Raw genomic sequence first — 16,047 nt, forward strand, 5'->3', positions numbered from 1 at the left:
GAAGAACACACCTATATTGTAACATAGTCAAAGATTCTTTGCTTAGAGCTTTTACTATAATGTAGCATGTAAAATATCTGAACAACATATTAAAAATAGTTATCATGTTCAAAACGTATTTCTGCACGGCAGGATAAAAAGGGTGTTTTCGACAATATCGTGACTGCTCACATTAATACTAATAACTGTCATGCATTTTCAATAGGACTGCCGCTCCATAGGACGGTGCATCCATCATTTGAAGTGTGCAAGAGGAATACCACTTCTAACTTGTACTTATGTGATAATGTAAGTACTCACTAAAATACATAATCAAGTATGAAAAGAAAATGTGCTTCTACAAAACCTCATAGAGTTCAGTAACACTGACGCTGTGGCGTGTTCCTGTGATTATTTTACTTTTAAAATATTTTCTATTTAATTTAACAAATAATGTGCATGCCATACCTCAACACCACAAACGTTTTGAATGAAGGATACATGTTGCAAACTGTGAAGATTGTACGCAGACTTGTCAACACTTCCTGAATTCAGGAGCACGAGCCACTTGGAGTGGTAATTAAAATCTGTTGTCCTGTTACTGGAGGAATCAATTCGATTTATCTGGAAAATACAGATCCATTCACAACACAGATGTGATGATAATGATGGTGACGGTGATCATGATCATGATGGTGGTTGTGATGGTGGTAATGATGATGGTGGTGATGATGATGATGATGATGATGATGATGACGAAGATGAAGAAGTGCATTGTCACGGGGATTCTATAATTCCCGTAACTGAATAAAACACGATTATCAAAATATCTCTCCTAACTGTATATCTATTAGATCTCTCTGTAACAGGCTGTTAAACCCTAGTATGGCTCGTCTAGGTATGATCAGAGATACGATCTTATATAAAGTATATATTAGTATAGCACGTTAGTTCTCTAGAAACACAACAAAAACACAATACACTTTGGAATCTGTATTAATCTACGCTGACAAATGTACAGCCGTAGTAGTTAATTAATAACAGCAATAATAACAACCCAGAACTGATCACTTAATTAGTTAATCTCTAGGTGTCTAGTTACACAATATGCGAATCACCCACACGTGTGATAATTGAGAAACGCTTACAGGAGAAGTTAATTAATAAAGGAATTACAACACCATTCCTAACTGGTTAATTTTTAATTAACCCTTACTACTCGTTCAGTAACGTGTGATAATTTAGGAACGCTTCTTGGGGAACTTAATTAATAAAGGAATTACAGCTCTATTCCTAACGGGTTAATTTTTAATTAACCCTAACTACTCATTCAGTAACCTTGTGACACAGAATTAATACTGGTACCTATCACAATAAAGAACATTAACCTACAGTTTACCTAGGTCGTCTAGGATGACTGGCTAAGCTTTATATTACCAAATACTCGTATAATGTTAGAACAAAAAGTCTACAATTTACTTCGTCAGATGACCGAAGACACTGTCTAAAGAATATTGGTATAATACAGTATTAAAATATTTAAAGTCACATCAATCACATCAAGGTTATACACAGAGCAGAAATGATATTTACCAAAGTCCAAACGGACTAACGTTCCCGGGAAGCTTCCTTTTCCGTTCTCCTCGATATCTCTAAAAACTAGCTATTTATTATAAATCAGAATTCGCCTGGGGGTACAAGGCGGTACCTCCCCCTAGCATCTGATATTTCACCTCTACTAGAGTCGGTGTATTTCTCTCTGATCGTCAGACATACTGACGCCTTCGTCGCCAAATCACGGTTGTAAAAACCGCACTCGCAGAGGTATTACGTAACTACTCGCCACATGGCCTCCACAGCTGGACTAAGTGCATATTGGAATGCCCGATCGCGCGAAGTATTACGTAACAAGTTGCCCAGCTAGCTACGTGCAATTAAACTGCACACGGCCCTCTAACACAATTAAAATCGCCACAGGCGAAAACAAATTAAGAGCATGTACCGTCACACACCCCTACCTCAAAAAGGATATTTCCTCTACTCTAGGAATAGGGAAATATACTACATTAAAACAAAAGGGTGCGTTAACCAACGCATACGGGCATTTATAACACATGTAATAATAAGGTGACTACCAGTAATCACACTGAGTCTCTGAGTCCCTGGTATACAAATAAAATATATATAAACAAAACAGAATTAAAGAATGTCAACACATTATCATAACGTTGAACTTCGGGACAGGGCATCAGCGATTACATTGGATGTGCCCTTGATATGTTCAATGGTAATTGGGTATTCTTGCAGAAGAAGACTCCATCTCAACTCTCTCTGGTTGGAGGCTTTCATTAGGATGGTCCAGTCCGTCTTCGTCTTCTTGGAACAGCACAGCTCCAGTACCCACGTCACTGGCACCCACAGCTAGCTTGAACGGCATTCGGTAGTCTGGTGCTGCCATCACGGGAGACGAGTAGCGCCTCTGCTTGAGACGGTTGAATGACTTCTCGCATTCACCTGACCAATGGAACTTCGTTTCCTTCTTTCTCAGCGTCGCACGTTTTCCAGGTTTTCTCCGATAGGCATGCTGTCGACGTGGTGTAGCGTTGGGTTCCAAGCGCACATCTTGGCTTAAGGTATTGGTAACCGTTGGAAGGTCCCGACAAATGGAAACATTGTCTTGTTTCAACGTAGTCAACTTTTCTCGCCGGGGGTTCAAGTCTGCTAGAATCTGGCTGTTGGCCAATTTTCTCTCTGCAGTCTTGACGTCATCACAGGAAATTGAGTGTCTCTCAATTTGGACCGGTCTCTCTGGAACTATCGGCAGTCTGTCAAAATAACCTATTAGCAAACTGATGTGACAATACCTACTTTTCCTAACCCTATCAGGAGTGTTTATCACATACCCTGTCTCATTAACCCGTTTGTGCACAACATAGGGCCCGAAATACCTGTTCTGTAATGAACCCCGTTTAATGGGAAGGTACAGCAGCACCTTATCCCCTGGTTTAAATTCCCGACTCCTAGTCTTCCTATCAAACTCTGATTTTATTTTGCTCTGAGCTTGGCTCAGTTGGTTCCTAGCCTTCCTATCAAACACTGATTTTATTTTGCTCTGAGCGTGGCTCAGTTGCTCCCTAGCCTTCCTATCTCTAACTCTCTTATTCATTAATAATCCCTTGTCCACAGTTAACAAGGTAGTGCGAGCTGCCAACAAATTTGGATCAGCCCCCTGCTCTAGAATTAACTCTTGTCTATTACAAGGTAAATCCCCTCTATCAAACCCAACTGGTTCAATTCCCCTCTGCGGGAGATCAACAGGTTCCACCACATTTAATTTGTCAGTTGACTTATCTACCATTTTACTGATAACCTTATCCACTCCAATTTCGTGGCTCACACACGTATCAGACAAATCACAAATATCCTCTGGGTCTCGTGCTAACCTACTGGCCATAGCCCTAGTCTTTACACACGCAGGATAACTAATCTCATCAACCTCACACTCTTTTATGGGTAAAGGGCTGTCTTTCATTAACAATTGGTCACATTTCGGCTGACAACACTGACTAGTCAAATCATTACCCAACAAAACTCCTATGTTTTCAACAGGCAAGTCCTTTACAACACCCATAATGACTGGTCCCGTCACAAACTTCGAACACAAGAAAACCTTATGTAACCGGACAACCATTTTTTCTCCAGTAACCGAGGTTAAGGCCAAACTACGTCCTATGTCTGAATTTTCAATACCAGCTAAACTCTCTTGCGTGATCAAACTCTGACTACACCCGGTATCTCTATAGATTGATATAGCCTTAGGACTCAATTCTTGTTTCACATCACAAACCATACCAGTGGACACATACGGGTTTACTTTCTCTGCCATGGGACTAACCATTAACTCTCTCGCTAACGGAGCTGACCTCACTAAACCGACCACTTGCGCATTATCGCGTTTCCTGTTAAAACAGTCCCCGATAAGATGGTTATCCTTTTTACAGTAACTGCAATGTGGACTAAAAGTTCGTGCATTGGCTGATAATGCAGGTCTATCCTTACTTTGCCCACCAGGTGCATTCCTTGCCTGACTAGCTGACCAACTAGATGACTCTCCCCGATAGTTACTTTCCCGGGGAAAAACCTGGCTGAAATTTCTTCTCATCACCCTGTTGTAAAGAGCTACCCTGTACTGCCTGAGCTTTGTGTATTAACACGTAATCATCTGCCACTATGCCTGCCTCCTCTATCTTTTTGACATCACGATCCTCTAAATGAATACGTAAGCTAACTGGTAATCCATTTTTAATGTCATGTAAGATCAACAACTCCCGTAACTCGGTATATGACTCTACCTGATGAGAAATCACCCATTTATCAAACATCCCTGCCTTCTTAGCCACAAACTCACTATAAGACTGACCCTGCGTTTTTCTCAACTCGCTATACCGTAAACGATAATCCTCAGGTCGTAATTCATAAGCCCTCAACACTGCAGCCTTAACTAGGTCGTACTGACTTGCTCGCTCATCACTCATTGAATTATAAGCTATACTAGCCTTCCCCTTAAACTTAGACACGGCTAACAATGTCCACTTAGACTGCGGCCAATTTAGCTGCTTAGCGGCCCGTTCAAAAAGTTGAAAGAACATATCTACCTCCTGGTCATCAAATACCGGCACTGATCTATAAGCCTCCGACATGTTAAAACCATTTCCTGCCTCACGTCTAACTTCTTCAGTATTCAACTTTAACTCATGTTCCACTTTTAATTTTTCTAACTGGAATTCTCTATCCCTATGTCTATCTTCTCTATCCCTCTCTTCTCTCTCTCTCTCTCTCTCTCTCTCTCTCTCTCTCTCTCTCTCTCTCTCTCTCTCTCTCTCTCTCTCTCTCTCTCTCTCTCTCTATCCCTATCTCTATCTCTATCTTCTTTCTCTCTATCTCTATCTTCTTTCTCTTTAGCTCTATCTTCTTTCTCTCTATCCCTCTCTTCTCTTTCTCTCTCTCTCTCTCTCTATCTAATGCACGTTCTTCTCTTTCGTACTCAAGTTTTTTAAAAGCTAATTGTTGTTCCACACTTAACTCATTTATCTCTATCTCTGGAACAATCTCACTGTCTTCCATAACAGGCCTATCACCAAAAACTTCCTGGATAATAATTGTCTTTATATCACCTAAGGTTTTAGCTGATGTTAACTCAATTTCTCGCTCACCCGCGATTTCAACTAACTCGGCCTTACGTGCTCGCTTAATCTCCACTACACTGAGCGTAGGCCTATCCAGCAAATTCTTATCCATGTTTAGATATGACGCACTTAATATTAATTAATTTTCTAGTGAACAACGTTGCTACTTCTAGTTAATTTGTAAAAATTAATTTATAAAGCCCCCATTTACAAACAATACTTTTTTTAAATATGCATGTCCCGTTTCAGATCCCGGACGAGCCCCCAATTTTCTACTCCTGTCACGGGGATTCTATAATTCCCGTAACTGAATAAAACACGATTATCAAAATATCTCTCCTAACTGTATATCTATTAGATCTCTCTGTAACAGGCTGTTAAACCCTAGTATGGCTCGTCTAGGTATGATCAGAGATACGATCTTATATAAAGTATATATTATTATAGCACGTTAGTTCTCTAGAAACACAACAAAAACACAATACACTTTGGAATCTGTATTAATCTACGCTGACAAATGTACAGCCGTAGTAGTTAATTAATAACAGCAATAATAACAACCCTTCAATCTTTATTATCCAAAGCCATCCTGGCTATAGGCGCGACATAAACATCAATATTATTATCATAGTAACAGTTGTGCATATATACATAGTGTGATATTTAACAATATTTAACAACCCAGAACTGATCACTTAATTAGTTAATCTCTAGGTGTCTAGTTACACAATATGCGAATCACTTCACCGTTACACCACACCCACACGTGTGATAATTGAGAAACGCTTACAGGAGAAGTTAATTAATAAAGGAATTACAACACCATTCCTAACTGGTTAATTTTTAATTAACCCTTACTACTCGTTCAGTAACGTGTGATAATTTAGGAACGCTTCTTGGGGAACTTAATTAATAAAGGAATTACAGCTCTATTCCTAACGGGTTAATTTTTAATTAACCCTAACTACTCATTCAGTAACCTTGTGACACAGAATTAATACTGGTACCTATCACAATAAAGAACATGAACCTACAGTTTACCTAGGTCGTCTAGGATGACTGGCTAAGCTTTATATTACCAAATACTCGTATAATGTTAGAACAAAAAGTCTACAATTTACTTCGTCAGATGACCGAAGACACTGTCTAAAGAATATTGGTATAATACAGTATTAAAATATTTAAAGTCACATCAATCACATCAAGGTTATACACAGAGCAGAAATGATATTTACCAAAGTCCAAACGGACTAACGTTCCCGGGAAGCTTCCTTTTCCGTTCTCCTCGATATCTCTAAAAACTAGCTATTTATTATAAATCAGAATTCGCCTGGGGGTACAAGGCGGTACCTCCCCCTAGCATCTGATATTTCACCTCTACTAGAGTCGGTGTATTTCTCTCTGATCGTCAGACATACTGACGCCTTCGTCGCCAAATCACGGTTATAAAAACCGCACTCGCAGAGGTATTACGTAACTACTCGCCACATGGCCTCCACAGCTGGACTAAGTGCATATTGGAATGCCCGATCGCGCGAAGTATTACGTAACAAGTTGCCCAGCTAGCTACGTGCAATTAAACTGCACACGGCCCTCTAACACAATTAAAATCGCCACAGGCGTAAACAAATTAAGAGCATGTACCGTCACATGCATGTAAACCGAATTACATGTACATGTATTTATATTTACTGTAAATAGTACAAATGTCTTAAATATTGATTTTAAAATAGATTTTAGTTCTAAATATGTTATATATGTAATTGTAGTCTGTATATTTTAATTCAAACTTACATAAGCTAGTATATCCCACACTGTGTCGTCACTTGTCATGAGGAGGAAATCAAGCCGTGGAAACAGACGTTGATGAACATCGAGAAGAAACTCGGGGAACGAGCTGTCGTTATAGTCGCTTACCTTGTGCAACTCCACGAATATATCGCCGTGATGGTGTCCCAGCTGTGTGATGAAGGCCGTAAGCAGTTCATCTAAACACAACAAAGCATCCTCTAAACGTACGGAAGTATATTAATGCCATCACATATAATAAAACAGTTATATTTGCCAACATATGATCTTGGAAACAAATCACCTTTAATCTTGCAAATAATAATTATAAACTTTAGTCTTGGAAAATCAACTTTAATCTTGGAAAACTCAACTTTAATATTGCAAAAATCAACATATAATCTTGAAAATCGGCTTTAATCTTGGAAAAATCAAAATATAATCATGAAAACTCAACTTTATGTTGGCAAATTGAATTATTTGATGTTGTGTACTTTCTATTTTTAAGGACTCGTATTAGGGTCTGCGATTTTAAGTGTGTGTGTGTGTGTGTGTGTGTGTGTGTGTGTGTGTGTGTGTGTGTGTGTCCTTATATGTACATGTATGTGTGAAGATACTCGACTTGTTATTTTATAGTTGCTGTGTGCACTGGGAAGCCCACTGCCTCTTACTAGAGTATTTAGTTTAATTCATGCTAAGTTACATACCACTTGATATATCATATATTACTATTAGCATCCGCCATCCAAGTTTTTGTAAAATATGCATCAACACAAAGCATGTGCAGTTACTGTAAGTTGCATTCTGTGCAAGTTGTGTGCTATTCATCCAATCAAAGCGATCAGGAACCAATGATATTCCATCATCTGAAAGTAAATAATAGTATTTGCTACTGTTATATTAGCCGTTGTGCTCTGGCAAACGAAACATCGCATTTGTTTGCTTGGTGCTTTTTAAATTTATACTTTTAAATCAATGAACAATGTGGAATTGAAAAAAGGCTGCCATTAATGTGATCATCAGAAAAAAGATGTCTATAGACATGTTATAACATACACCATAGGCTATTATTTGCTAAAAGTGGGGCACTGATTAGAAGGTATATAAACAGGTTTCTCTGATGATCGATATTAAGTGGACCCCCTTTCTATAAATGTCGTTCCAGTCCGTGTTCATTGTGTGTTATCTATTTTAATTAGTGTATTGACAGTTTGCTTTGTGCAGTGACTTATCTTTGTTAGTGACATTTGGTCTAGATAAAAACACAGTGTTAACTATTTTGTCCACATCATTTTGATTAGTGGCATAAATGCGTATGGATTTTTTTTTAACATACCATTTATCATATACTGTGGCTTTCGATATATTAATCGTGAAGCACTAGATGAAGCAAGAAATTATCTAATGGACCTTTTGATGGCGATGGATCGTTCCAATTCCACCTCAGGCAACGTTCTACGACTGAATTACTTCTCGATCCCACTGATTCAACTGTATTTTATTTACTCAAATTTGTTTGCATTCAAGACCTTTTAATGCGTATTACACAACGCAATTCACGCATCACTGTGCACCGAAGTCCACCGGGGACCATTATGGATCAAAGATATACAATTTGTTTTATTGTTACATCAAATATAAAAGAGAAAATTGTTAAATATAAGTTTGCTTTTAGTTCGCACTGTCAGAGAGACACGATACGGTATATAGTTACAGTTAAGTTGTTGCATTAGTGCTGTAAAGTCATGAACGCTTTCAAACTCTGTACAGTAAGAAACCATTAACAAACATTAAAACTGTTCCAAAATTAACTACGTAGAATATGAAAGTAACAACATACCTTCTGTGTAAACTGGTTGACAAATCGTTGCTGTAATTATAATACACAATACTAGTTGGAAAAACATTTGTATGACGTTATAGACAATAACCGATTAGAGTTTAGGCAAGAAAATTGATTGATTGATATATAGTTGGATTACTTGACTTGTAATTCTGAATCACTTAATGCGCAATGTTGATGTCACTAACAGATGTAAAGTGACTCTTTTTCCGATAACAAGATCAGGCTTTTGTTAATAGCTGTTCTCCCCAAGATAGGTTTTTTTCCTGATCGTTAAAAATAGGTTATTCCTGATCACAGAGATAATGTTTTCCCAACTGTTACGGGTAGGTTGTCCCTGATAACTGAGCTTATTTCCCTCTTATCGTTGAAGATATCTGGTACATGATAACTGAGAGTAGATATAATTCCTAGTTAAGGTTGTTAAATAAACACATTGCATTCACAACATTTTGACAAATATGTGACTTTCCTGGTTTGAAGTTGATAACGTTCAGCTCATCTAGATCTCTAGGAACACTATGTTAACCTCTCACTATGTTAACCTTGAACTGTCATCTAGACATCGGAATCATTTAGTAAATTGAAAATCGCTCTTGTGAGCATATCTGTTAACCAAGCAACAGAATCAATTCCAGACTGTTTAATTTCAAATCAATTCCAATCAATTCCCATCTTAGCGATATGAACAATCTACTGTTTAAAGTAATCCGATGGTTTCTTTCCGGTTGCGAATAAGGAATACTAATGTATATACATGATTTGACAAACGAATAGAACCAGTATAATCCCTTGAACATATATCCTCATTGTTTTGTTTTATTTGTAACGAGAACACGGTAATTGCATCGTTTAGTCTCTCAAATACGGTGACGTGAACTGCATGTGTTTGACAAATAGGAAACAGTTGTGCGTCGAACATTGTGACTCACACGCCTATGTTGTTACAATCCGTTTACAGAAATTCAGCATGGATGTAAAAGCACTCAAGATCCCCTTAATGAACTTCGCATTTGTCATAAGACTCACAATATGAATATTATTTTGTTTTCTTTTAACAAACACTGTTGACTGAAGATCACCAATATAGATACGATGTACAGTAAACATCGTTTGCTCATCGAGGAACGTGATGTACCTATAGCTTAGACCATCGCCTGAGGTACGATAAGTCGTAGGGTCGATGTCCCTTCGATTCATTGGGCTATTTCATCAAGCCGGTGCTCAAAGGTTGCATTAGCCCCTGCTCTGTTTGTTGGAAATGACCGTTGGTTGCTAGAAGCCCGTGTCGCGGTTGGATGTCTGTTCTCTAACACTCGATACCAAGCGTCATGATTACCACACGTTTAACACTGAGTCGCCCCTGATTAAATCAATGTGCTTAGCTTTGTGATAACCAATAGTTGTAGGCTACTGCTGTAAACCAGTACTTATTCTGCCCAACGTTGAAATATACATATGACAAACGTATATATGTATTCATGTATTCATATGTAGTTAATGTAATTGCCAAAGGTGGGTGAGAGTTGCTATTAAAAACTATACTGACAAAAGAAATTGTACAAGGCTGGAAATTGTATTATAGAAAACCAACAAACGGCATGGTGGGATATGAAAGTATGGAGTTAAACAGTGCACTTCGTGATACATGGAAAGTGTGTGGTTTCTAAATTAGTTATTTTCGATTAACAACAATATTCATCCAATTATTCGAATTTTATGTATGTAACGTTTCTTTTGGACGTCAGTATATGTATAAAACTACACCAAGTCTATCCTCGTGGTACTAGACGAAAACGATGCAGAGTGAGAAGCTTCTGCAAGAGGGGGCTGGACGTAGCCCAGTGGTAAAACGCCCACTTGATGTTCTGTCGGTCTGGGATCGATCCCCGTCGGTGGCTCATTGGGCTATTTCTCTTGCTACTAATGAAAAATTATAGCGGGTTTCCTCTCTAAGACTATATGTCAACATTACCAAATGTTTGACATCCAACAGGTGATGATTAATAAATCAATGTGCTCTAGTGGTGTCGTTAAACAAAACAAACTTTAACCTCTACAAGAATTCATGCTCATACAGTAACAGTAACACTATCAACTTTATCTGATATCTGCATTTGTAGAAAAAGCTATGAACTCTGATTTTCAATTTGACCTCAAAGTTTCTACTTTAATATAATATGTTTTATCTGTATCTAATTGACGTCAATATCAGTGCATTTGCACATAAAATAAAACTTAGTACCTAGTACCGTTTTCCAAACATTGTAAGAATAACCGTAATAAAAAAGATCATGAAACATATTGAAACATTGGAATGTAGGAAGTGTCGCATATGTCCATGGAACTTAATGGTTACAGCAATAACATGCTGTAGTGACCCGAAGCTAAAATACAACTGAACGTAATAACAGATCAGTAGTCACCACATCACCGTTTTATAAACGTTATGACGTAACTACTTTAAGTTAGCTCTCTGTTCAACCTTTCTTATTAAACTAAAATTGGGTTCGCATTACAGTGCTTCTACTCAGAGTACATTTTTGCGGATACATGAAAACGTGTAAAACCACCAACAGACAGCCCACAGAGCAGTTAGTACCCAGAACAGAGTTTTCGAACAAGTTATATGATAGAAGTACGAAAATAAAATGAAGTGAAACTAAAATAACAATATTGCATCAGCCGCATTGTTCCAAATACTTTGTACAAGACATAATTATTTGCACAATACAGAATCCAAGTAAAAGTTTGAAAAACATGCACTCATATAATCTGAGTCTGTATCATTGAAATATAAAGTTTGTTTTGTTTAACGACACCACTAGAACACATTTGTTATTTTTTTACATATAGTCTTAGAGAGGAAACCTGCAACATAATTCGTTAGTAGTAAGGGATCTTTTATGTGCACCATATGCCTCGGTGGCGTCGTGGTTAAGCCATCGGACATAAAGCTGGTAGGTAGAGGGTTCGCAGTCCGGTACCGGCTCCCACCCAGAGCGAGTTTTAACGACTCAATGGGTAGGTGTAAGGCCACTACAGCCTCTTCTCTCAAACTAACAACTAACAATTGACAACTAACCTACTGTCTTGAACAGACAGCCCAGATAGCTGAGGTGTGTGCCAAGGACTGCGTGCTTGAACCTTAATTGGATAAAAGCATGAAAATATGTTGAAATGAAATGAAATATATGCACCATCCCACTAACAGAATAACACATACCACGACCTTTGATAAACCAGTCGTGGTGCACTGGCTGGAACGAGAAATAACCCAATGGGCCACCGACGGGGATCGATCTAAGAACGACCACGCATCAGGCGAGCACTTTACTGCTTAGCTACAATCCGCTACCCGTCCCCCAACCCATATCATTGACAAAATCTACATGTCTTGATTAAATTGTATTTCATGTAGCTAAATAATTTGAAATCAAGGTATTATAATGTCACAGATTCATTCAAATCTACATGTAATAATGCGTCTTGCGTCATCAATGATTTATAATGTGTTCTTGTTTACGTTTATCCATCCTGTCTAGCGAATTCATATTTTCAGATATGTAGAGAACACAGCGTAATGTATTGTTTGCATAATTATACACACATGGTCATTAATTAAGCTCCAAGTGAACTTCAACCGAAAAGGTGCCTATAAGGAGTTTCCTGTGGCGACGTGATTTCAACCAGATATTAAAGGGACATTCCTGAGTTTGCTGCACTTTTTAAGATGTTATCGACTAAAAAAGACTTTTTAACTATTGTATCAAAAACATATTTTTCTGCATAAAATATTACTGGCTGTATATTAAACCTGTTTCTGATCGTTCTAATATTTTATTAGGTTAAATTTCATTTTATTTCCTAAAATATATTTTGGGCTTGTTACAAATATTAAGATGACCAGAAACACATTGATATTCTAAACAAGAAAATATATTTAATATGTAAGTTTAATCGAAGAAATATTGTATTAGTGGGAAACATCTTACAATGCAGCAAACTCAGGAATGTCCCTTTAAGAATTTGTATATATTCTGTATCAACTCGGTATTTACCGAGATGGCATGAATAAATTAGTGCGATTCTAACTCCATTGTTACTTACCATACATTTTTAATTTTAATATATTTACAGTTTCTGCCTTTTTCTATACAATACATTAAATATCGATGTAAGGACAGTGTCGCTTGGTGTCAGTCTTGTTCATTATCTTCTCAATGCATAGAACATTAATTTCAATAGTTTGTTTCCACGTAATGTTCACAATTACTTGCGAAGTTTAAGCCACATGGTCACAACTTTAGTCCTTCCCACAGGGAGTGCTGTTTTTTTACTGCGATATTTATATTACAAGTTATTTCTTTCTAAGCCGATTGTTTTCTAAATTGCGCACAGACATAGTATATTAAAAAAAATGTTCTTTCCAAAACACTTTTACTTTTCATTTTACGTCAAACTAAACTGAAATCATTTTTAAAAACTTTTTGTAGGAGAATGGGACGGACTTGATGGTGCATAATTAATTCAGTAGTGTGTATAATTACTAAAGCGTTTTCTGGTTTCTTTGCTAATATAATATTTAACAAAATCCTTTTCGGGATGCATTTACTTTTATTAAATCTCAACAAAACAAAAACCTAGTATTGTTTAATATTCTAGATTCTCATACATAAGTGAATAAGATATATTTCGCCAAAATCTACTACATAACTGGCTGTCAAAATTAATGATACTGTATTGATAAATATGTAACAGATATAAATAGCATAGACACATAATCGATATTAGTAATTTATATTGTAATAACTGTCTCACAATAAGTGGAAATTGTGTAATGCGGATTTCCTGTTGGCTGCACGAAAACAAAAATTCCATACGATGAAATATTGAAAATGGATTCTGGTTTTCAATTAATAACATAAACTGGAGTGTTTTCTTTCTTTTTTTTCTTTTTTTTAACATCAAGTTCAGTCAGCTAACGTTAAGGTAACGTTCGCGAACTATTTGATTGGTCCCCAATGTGCAATTCACATCGATGTATTTTTTTATTATTTAGTTCGTCCAGTATCGAGCGTTTTGCTTTAAAAAACTAGAATAATGCGAATACGCAAAAAATACTGATTAAAAAAGCGCCTATATAAAATAAAAAAACCCGCCAGGTATTGGATATTGATTATTAACCTGTAAAATATGTATTTTCAAACAGATCAAATATTTACAGAGTAAGATGTTGTTTGATTGCTTACCCACTTGGAGAACATCATAATAGGTTTCTATTACGACAAATTATTAAGTTTCTCACGTACTTCAATAATCAATGTTCTTAATAACTGCCCAGAATACACAACTACCTGTCGAATAGCCAGACGGATAATTAAAGGGACACGCCCTAGTTGTTAACCATTACGCCGTTGTTTTTCGCTATTAAACCCATTTTTTCACAAATAAAATTGCACTTTACTTACCGTTTATTATTTAGAATATACATTTCCATTCACCTGGAGTGTTTTTTGGTGTTTGTAATACCACAAAATGCATTTTTCGTATTTCATAAAATGCCACGGGCCTCTGAGAAAAAACCGTTGAGCAGACAAGGTCTAATCTATTTTTAGAGGGGATATTCCCATTTCAATGTCACAGACGTTGGTATACCACGTGACCGTTATCATTTTGGTTCGGTTTGTTTTCTCGTGCACGGTTCGCGCAATCAACATTCGATTTGTTGTCGTTTGCTTGTTGTTCATTTGTGAGATTTTTCTTCACAATTCGTGAACATTTTCAGTAACAATAAAGTTCAGACAAGTAAGTATCTCAATACAAAACGTTACAAACCCTTAAAACCAATAATTTTGCTAAGTCTTACGATATCTGGAGAGGGGATACAACCAGGACAGAACAGTTGGAACATGTCCAGGAGAGGTGAAAGGAACGCACCCCAAGTCTGTGCGCACTCTGTGAAATTTGTCGTGACGTAGGCATTGTTGTGCTTCGAGCGACATCTACCGGTGACATCAGAATACTAACTTTCAAAATTATTTCAAGCAATTGGGACATGGGGATTCCCATGGTATTTATCGATATAAAACCTGCTTTTTCACTCCATTTGATAAAAACGTGATCTAAGTGTGTTACAGGTTTGTAGGTTAACCAAATTATAATTTATTTTCGCTGGATGGAACTAGGGCGTGCGGCTTTAATTGCACAACTCCCTGTCGGATAGCCAGACGAATAATCAGTTACATAACTACCTGACGCGTAGCCAGACGGATAATTTATAATGAAACTACCTGTTGGATAGTTACGCAACTGCGTGTTTTACATCCAGACAGAACAGAACAGAACTTTATTACGCTCAGGCCGTTACACAACGGCATATGAGGAACATGATATATAAACTGTAGTGACAAGATAGGGTTTACAGGAGACAATAGTACAATAGTATTAATACAAATGCAATAAAGTAATAGAGACAGTAGTATAATACAAATGCAATAGAATAATAAGGAATAATATAATACAATTAGAATAAAGTAATGTAATGTCACATTATTGTAATTCCTACCAAATGTGCTAATCAGACATGCGCACACATATATACATGTATACTTGGGTAGTAATAAGTCATTGTACATAATTCATATACATATATTTTAGGGTTTACTGCATTTATTAATAATTTCTTTTATTAATTTACATAATTTCTTGAGAACACTTATTTTGCTATTCGTCATTAGTTGTTTAAATTTCAGCGTACTTGGTTTATTATAATAATATGGCTTAAGCAAATTTGTACGGGAGTTAGTGAAATAAGTACATGTGAATAAATAGTGAAATTCGTCTCCAATATCATTATTGTTACATAATGTGCACGTTCGATCTTCCACTGGGGTGTTGTTCCAGCGTCCTGTTTCGATTGGTAAGTAGTGATTAGATGTTCTAAATTTGAGTAATATAGTCCAACATGTTTGTGGTAATATAATAAGATATTTTTCTAATCTAAGGTTTTCCTTAAATATAGTGTACGTTTTACCTTTTGATGATAAAGTTATGTTTGTATTCCATTGTTGTAAATACTGGTCGTTTTGTCTTAATTTTACTTGATTAAGAAGTATTTTTACGGATGAAAAGTTCCGTGACATCCAAACATTTGTCATGCCTAGCTGGTTAAATATATCTTCGACCATTTTTATCCATTTATAACTATATCCATTAACAGAAGAGTCGTGTAACATTAATTCATGCAGT

The sequence above is a fragment of the Gigantopelta aegis genome, chromosome 4 (genome assembly GCF_016097555.1).
Source record: "Gigantopelta aegis isolate Gae_Host chromosome 4, Gae_host_genome, whole genome shotgun sequence".
In the NCBI taxonomy this organism is placed as follows: Eukaryota; Metazoa; Mollusca; class Gastropoda; order Neomphalida; family Peltospiridae; genus Gigantopelta; species Gigantopelta aegis.